Here is a 7,197-nt window from a genome sequence, read left to right as displayed (position 1 = left end):
AAGTATGGGGACTGATGCAAGAGATTTTGTGGATATAAAAACAAGATGATTTGGCAACTTCTTGGATATGTGGGGTGGATGGGAGTTGGAACTTAAGAATGACATCAAGATGATGAAACTTAAGGAATTGTAAAGATAGGGATGACAGAAGTAGAGAGGTTTAGAAGAACTATGGGTTTAAGGGGAAAATATTTCTTTATTCTATATTTGAGATTGCTACTAGATATCCGGTTTGAAATATTGAAAAGGCAGGGAGTGATGTGGAATTGTAGCTCAGATGAGAGACTAGGGATCTGGGAGTCATCAAAATAGAGACGAGGTCACCAAGTGAGAGAGTACAGAGGGAAAAGAGAAGAGAGTTTAGAAAAGATCTCTGATGTCTGCCCAATGTTAGGAAGTGTGAATTGGAAGATGATCTAGCAAAAGAGACTGAGAAAAAGCAATCAGATAGGTTAGAGGAGAACCAAGAGAGAACAGTTTCATGAAAACCCAGAAGGGAAAGCGTATCTAGAAGGAAATCAACAGTATCAAAGCCTGCACAGTTTGAGAATATGAAGCCTGAGTAAAGGCCATTGGAATTGGCCATTCAGAGATTATTGCTGATTTTAGAGAAAGCAGCTTCAGTTGAGTGAAGCCAGAAACCAGATTGCAAAGAATTAAGTTGGAGTGAAAAAAAAAAATGAAACCAAGTCTAGCTAGCTTTTTTCAAGTTTGACTGGGAAAGGGAGGACAGAAATAGGCTGATAGTTAGTTATAATTAAGCTTTTTTTAGGATGTTGGGGACCTGGATATGTTTATAGAGAGTAGAAGAGGATTGGAGAGGGGCTGATTTTTTTCAGACTTAGTGTTTAAAGTGAACTTAGAAGCCATTGAGTCCAACTCCACAATTTTACATATGAAGAAACTGAGGCCCACAGTGGCTGTGTGACTTGCCCAAGGTCATACAGGCAGTAAGTAGCAGAACTGAAATTAGAAGCCAGAGCATCTGATTCCAAATCTCATGCCCTTTCAACCATTCCATACCGGCTCTTGCTGCCATTTCTAAATAAGATGTTAGGTGAGGTTCTTAAGTGAGAGGGTAGATGGGAAAGGTACTATGGGAAGTGGAGGGAGAGAAGAGAAGGTTTAGAACAGTTACTATGTCAAATGAGATAAAGAATCAGTTATTGTTATCTATCTTTTGTTTTCAAAGAGGACCAGTGATACATGGGGTGATGTCTTGACTTGACGTGAATTGGATTTAAGCAAGGCAGATTTGCACATCATCAGCTTCACTCTCTCTTCCAGAGTCATCAAAGTCCAGTGGTAGGGCAAAAGACAAGACAACTAGTTTCAGCCTGGGATGCAGTGCTTTCAACCTTGGTGCTTTCAATGTCTGACCAAGCTCTAAGTGCTCCACAGTGCGTATTTCAGTGGCCTTCATGGTCATTGGAACAAATTGTTCTCATCTACCCATTCTGCTAAGGGAAGTCTTCACATGCTTGGGGTAGACATTTTCTTAGCTCACCAATTGGTCTGAGGCCTGTCAGTTATCCTTTATGTGGTTTAGCCCATCTGCTGAGATGGTTTACCAGGGTGTGGCCACTGCACATGATAGAGCTTCATGGAGCCACAGGTGAGAGCTGGGTGAGAGGTAGATACCAAAAGCAGATGAGCAGCCCTGAAAAGGGCTTAGCAAGCCCTCCTACCAGAAGTGCTAAAATCAATTAGGGAGTAATAAAAGGATTACCTTGCTGAAATGAGAGACCAGTAGAGATTAAATAAAGTAAATTTGTAGTAGATCCAACTTGTCAAGTTTTAGGGTTTCCTCCAGCTCTGTGTAGTAGTATGTGAGCTGTAGATGGTGGGAGTGATCCAGCATTAGGGTTTGGCAAGGCAAGTGTTTGAGTATGAAGATCAACAATGATAGGATAAAGCAGCAAGGGATTCAAGAATAGTGCAGAATTTAACTTGTTCCATAAGGGTTTGAAATTAAGAAGGAAAAGGGGTATAGTCAGAATAGGGGTGATCGTCTGGGAAAGCACTGAGGGGCAGAGGGAATGGAGGTCACAGTGAAGATGTTGAATAAGTTTAGGATGTTAGGCATAGGATGAGATGGAATGATATATTATGATCAGATAAAGGAAGTTCAGAGTTCTTGACAGTGGAAATAAAACATCTGCGGGTGGTGGCAAGATCAAGGTTGCCACAGATGTGACCATCCATGTGTTTAGCTGAGAGGGAGTGAAGAAGAGGTAAGTGATAGCAGTTGAGAATGTTGAGGACAGTGAAGATTAGGACATTTGAGAGAACATCATTATATGTTTTGAAGTTCCCTGATATGAGGGAACTTCCCTAGGGAGGAAGTGAGTCAGGTATTGGACTTATCAAGAAAGGAGAAAGAGTATCCTTGAGGTTAGTAGAGAAAATTCACCAGGATATGGAATAGGTGATAGATTTGTACAGCATAAACTTCTGGTAGCGAAAGATTGCTGAGTGATGATGGTAGTGGAATAGTCTGGAAGTGGCCATGGGGGCAAACATTTAACTAACTTAAAAATTGAAATCAAGAACATTAAAAGTTGAATTCAGGGATCAATCCCTACTATGTGACACAGTTAAGAAATAGTAATGACAATGGAAAAAAATTAAAGGCATAAAAATGAACAAAGGGGAGATAATACTGTCTCTATGTCCTTATGACATGATGGTTGTGGTCTTTGCTACTACAAAAAGTGATGTTATAAATTTTTTGGTGAATATGGCGTTTTTCTTTTTTTATCATTGATCTCCTTGAAGCATATGCTTAACAATGGGATCTCTGTATCAAAAGTTTTTAATATACAAATATAATATATATGTAATATATAAATTACTTTGTTATAAAATATATTACTTGCCAATATGTAAAACTATTAGTATAGTTCTACTCTAAATTCCTTTCCAAAATTATTAGACCAATGCATATTTTCATCAAGAGTATATTAATGTTTCCATCTTTCTTGAATCTGTCCAACATAAACTTTCTCATACTTTGTCTTTTTTTACTATTTTCTGGGTATGAGGTAAAACCTGAGAATTATTTTGATTTGAAATTCTTTTATTTTTAATGATTTGGAGCAATATTTCTTATGATTGTTAGTTGTTCACAATTCCTCTTTTGAAAATTGTTTGCTCAAATTCTTTGATCACTTATCTATTGGGAAATAGCTTTAGATCTAACATATTTGGGTTAGTTCTCTACATATCTTGAATAATGAATTCTTATCAAAATTATTTGATAAAAAGATTTTCTGAAAAAGCCACTTGTGTTCTCATAATTGTGTTGATTCCATTCCCACAAAAGCTTTTCAATTTCAAGTAATTAAAATTATCTATTATTTCTTTTGTAAATGCCTCTAGCACTTGCTTAGTTGAGAATTCTCCCACTAGCTACAGCTGTAAACAATATCTGATCTGCTTCTCTTCTAAATTTTTGTGGTCTGTCTTAAAAAATATTATCTTTTATATCTTTTAGATATCCCCTATACTTCTCTCCCTATGTACTTCCCAGGGAACCATTGCTTGTAACAAAGAATTTAAAAAGAAAAAAAATAAGAAAAAGAAACAAATTCAATAAAAACTAATTAGTATCTCAAAAAAGCCTGACATTACATATGATGCTCCACATCTGTGGAATCCCCACTTGTGCAAAGGCATTAAGGGAAATGTCTTTTCATATCTTTTCTTTGGGGCCAAGCTTGTTCTCTGTAATTCTTCTGTATTCACTTTTAATTGTTTTGTGGTTCTTTCCACTTACATTGTTGTATTCATTGTGTGTGTATATACACACACAGATATACACACATACTATATGTATGTGTGTGTATATATATGTAAAAATACATATACATACACACAATGTATATATGTGTATATAAATATACAAATATTCAAATGTGTGCATATATAGATATATGTGTATGTATGTATGTATATATACATATATACAGATAGATAGATAGATAGATAGATAGATAGATAGATAGATAGATAGACGGACAGAAAGATCTTACCCTGAGATGAGGTAAGAAGGCCAGTTTGCCCTTTAGTTACAGGCTAATGGTCATGTGGATTAGGTAGGTGCTCTGATTGGCATTAGGAACCTTGTTGAGCATGAGTAGCTGCCTCATCCTTAGTCAAGGTGATTATATTGTCTTCTGTCCAGAACAAAATAGAATCATGGCCTCTATGTCCAGGCGAGAAATTGTTGCTGTCCCTAAATACTTCCATTCTCATAATAGATTTAAACTCATTGTTTAATTTGGTAGAGGGCATATGATGGTTTTTATGTGTACTGACAACCCAGAAACAACTGTATATGAAGGGAGGCATTGGCAAAATTCCTTTTTTGGTTCTGACCCCAAAGGTGAGAACCTTTGATTGTCCAGTCTTGCTCTCTCCAGGTCCCAGATAACCAGGTCAGAAACATGGTAACTGTTCAGGAATCAATGCAGATGAAAATCTTTATCTACTCCACTCCTCTCAAATATCTCTTACTTTCCAGACATATGGCCCAAAGATCAGCTCACTAGAAGGACTCATCAGGATACCAATTTCCCTAGGCATCTTCAATTACCAGATTAGTGGCTGCTAAAATCCAGTTTTATATGGCTTTCTCATTATGGGTAGAGTCATTGGCAAACAAGACAAAATATAATTCCCTAGAAGTTGGGACCTCATAGGCGGGGCTCATTGAGCTTTTGGTAGAGACAACATGTCTCTGACAGTTGCAATCTGTTGGTGAAGGGCACTAACACACAAGGGAAAATGATTTTGAACATACATTTCCCATTTAAAAATAGAAGCCTTTTATGTTCCATTCATCATATTAGACATGCCACCTTATGTTACCTGATTTATAATAGGCAACTTGGGATGAAGGGTGAATATATGGCTCTGCCTGCCAAAGGCTCTTCTCAGTCTAGTCTTCACAAAGACTTTGAAAAATGTGAACCCCACAAAGTTATAAGGCCCAAAGGAAGACTGCTAGACTACTTTTGGTGATTATAGCCTGTTTTGGTCCCATGAAAAAGAGGGAGACTTGTGGATGATTCAGTAAAAGGGGGCCATCAGACCACCCAGGTGGGAAATGTGGATGCTTCAAAACCTGAACAGTTCAATAAGCCTTTGAACTTCCTTTTTTAGATAGAGGGAGTATAGCCAGAATCTTGTGTGTACTTCCAATCTAATGTACAGATATATGGTGTGTTCAGAGAAGGCTATTACCTCTGGTGTGAGGGCTTTCCACCATTGGTGTTCACCTGGTCAAAGTTTCTCTTTGGAACTTTGGAATTAATTGCATGACGTGGGAGTCACTGGCACAGGACCACCCAACATGGTGTGCTCTCATCGCAGAAGGTGCTATGCTCTATGAGCAAAGCAGAATTGAAGTAGCTCAAAAGAAATACAAAATGTGCAGATTTAGACAATCCACCCCAAATGTTCACATGGATAATTAGTGTCTGATCTGCGGTAGAGCATTCCAAGCTCATATTGATCTGATCAGCCATAGTTGGACACACTGTAACTTGACTCTAACACAATGATGTCATTTTGGTCCTCTTAGAGAAGGAAGGACAACAATGATTTCTAAATGTTGCCTGAGGAGGTTGAACACTTGGCTTTCTTCTTAGGAATAATTTTCTATTCCTTGTCCTCATATGGCCACCATCTAATATTGAGCTACAAACACTCATGGCTTTATATGGCTTGGTAATACTATGTCATCAATGTTGTAGTGTATGTCAGAGGTGTCAAATACACAGCTTCCAGACCAATGTGCTGCTGAACCAGATTAATTATATACCCAAATGTAACTGGCAGATTTTCCACAAAAGAAATAAAATACTATAGAACACAGATAATGTTAATATTATGGTTTTCTAAGTCAATATGTGGCTTAATGACCCCCATTTCTATATAAGTTTGATACCACTGGTGTACATCAATGCCCAAGGAAGGGAAGGCTACTTCATGTCTCTGCCATCTAGAATGCGGTAGAATGAGGGATAATTCAGGTAGCCCTTTTTTCATTCAAATCTATTATTTCATGATAAATGTTGGAGAAGATGTGGGAAAATTGGAACACTAATGCATTGTTGGTGGAATTGTGAAATGATCCAACCATTTTGGAGAACAATTTGGAACTATGCCCAAAGGGCTACAAAAATGTGCATACCCTTTGATCCAGCAATAGCACTTCTAGGGCTCTATCCCAAAGAGATCATACAAATGGGAAAAGGACCCACATGTACAAAAATATTCATAGCAGCTCTTTTTGTGGTGGCAAAGAATTGGAAATTGAGAGGATGCCCATCAATTAGGGAATGGCTGAGCAAGTTGTGGTATATGAATGTAATGGAATACTATTGTGCTATAAGAAAAGATGAAGAGGCTGACTTCAGAAAAAACTTGGAAAGACTTGCATGGTCTGATGATGAGTGAAGTGAGCAGAACCAAGAGGACTTTGTACACAATAACAGCCACTTTGTGTGATGACTAATATTGATAAATTAACCTTTCTCAGCATTACAAGGATCTAAGACATCTCCAGAGGCCTCATGATGGAAAATGCTATCCGCATCCAAAGAAAGAACTATGGAAGTTGAATTGCTATCATTTTTTTCTCTTCTGTTGAGTTTTGTTTCCTCTTTCTGATGGTTCCTCCTATTGGTTTCAATTTTTACTTACAACTTCACTAATGTGAAAATATGTTTAATAGGAATGTAAGTGTATAGCCTATAGCAGACTGTGCATCTTGGGGAGGGTAGTGGGAAGGAAGGGGGAGAAAAATTTTAAACTCAAAAGCATGTGGAAGTGATTGTTGATAAATCAAAATAAATTAATAAAATTTAAAAAAACTTAGTAGAGAAATGGCTAACCAGGGATTAATTGCACTAAGTTTCTTTCATAAAAGTTTCATATATCCAAGATATAGTCAATTGATGAGCATATATTAAGTGCTTACCATCGTCCAGGCAATGTGGTAAATAAACTCTGTGAATAGAAAGAAAGGCAAAGCCAGTCTTTATTCTCAAGGAGCTCACATTTGAGTGAGGGAGAGAAAACTTAAATAACTAAGTATGTACAAGATATATACAAATTAGATGGAAAGTAAGCTCAAAGAAGAAGGCACTGGCAGCTAGAGGACCCAGCATGACATCCTGCATAAAGTAG

This window comes from Phascolarctos cinereus, unplaced genomic scaffold (genome assembly GCF_003287225.1).
Source record: "Phascolarctos cinereus isolate Bilbo 61053 unplaced genomic scaffold, phaCin_HiC Scaffold_5;HRSCAF=322, whole genome shotgun sequence".
NCBI classification, from domain to species: Eukaryota; Metazoa; Chordata; class Mammalia; order Diprotodontia; family Phascolarctidae; genus Phascolarctos; species Phascolarctos cinereus.
This window is presented reverse-complemented; position numbering follows the sequence as displayed.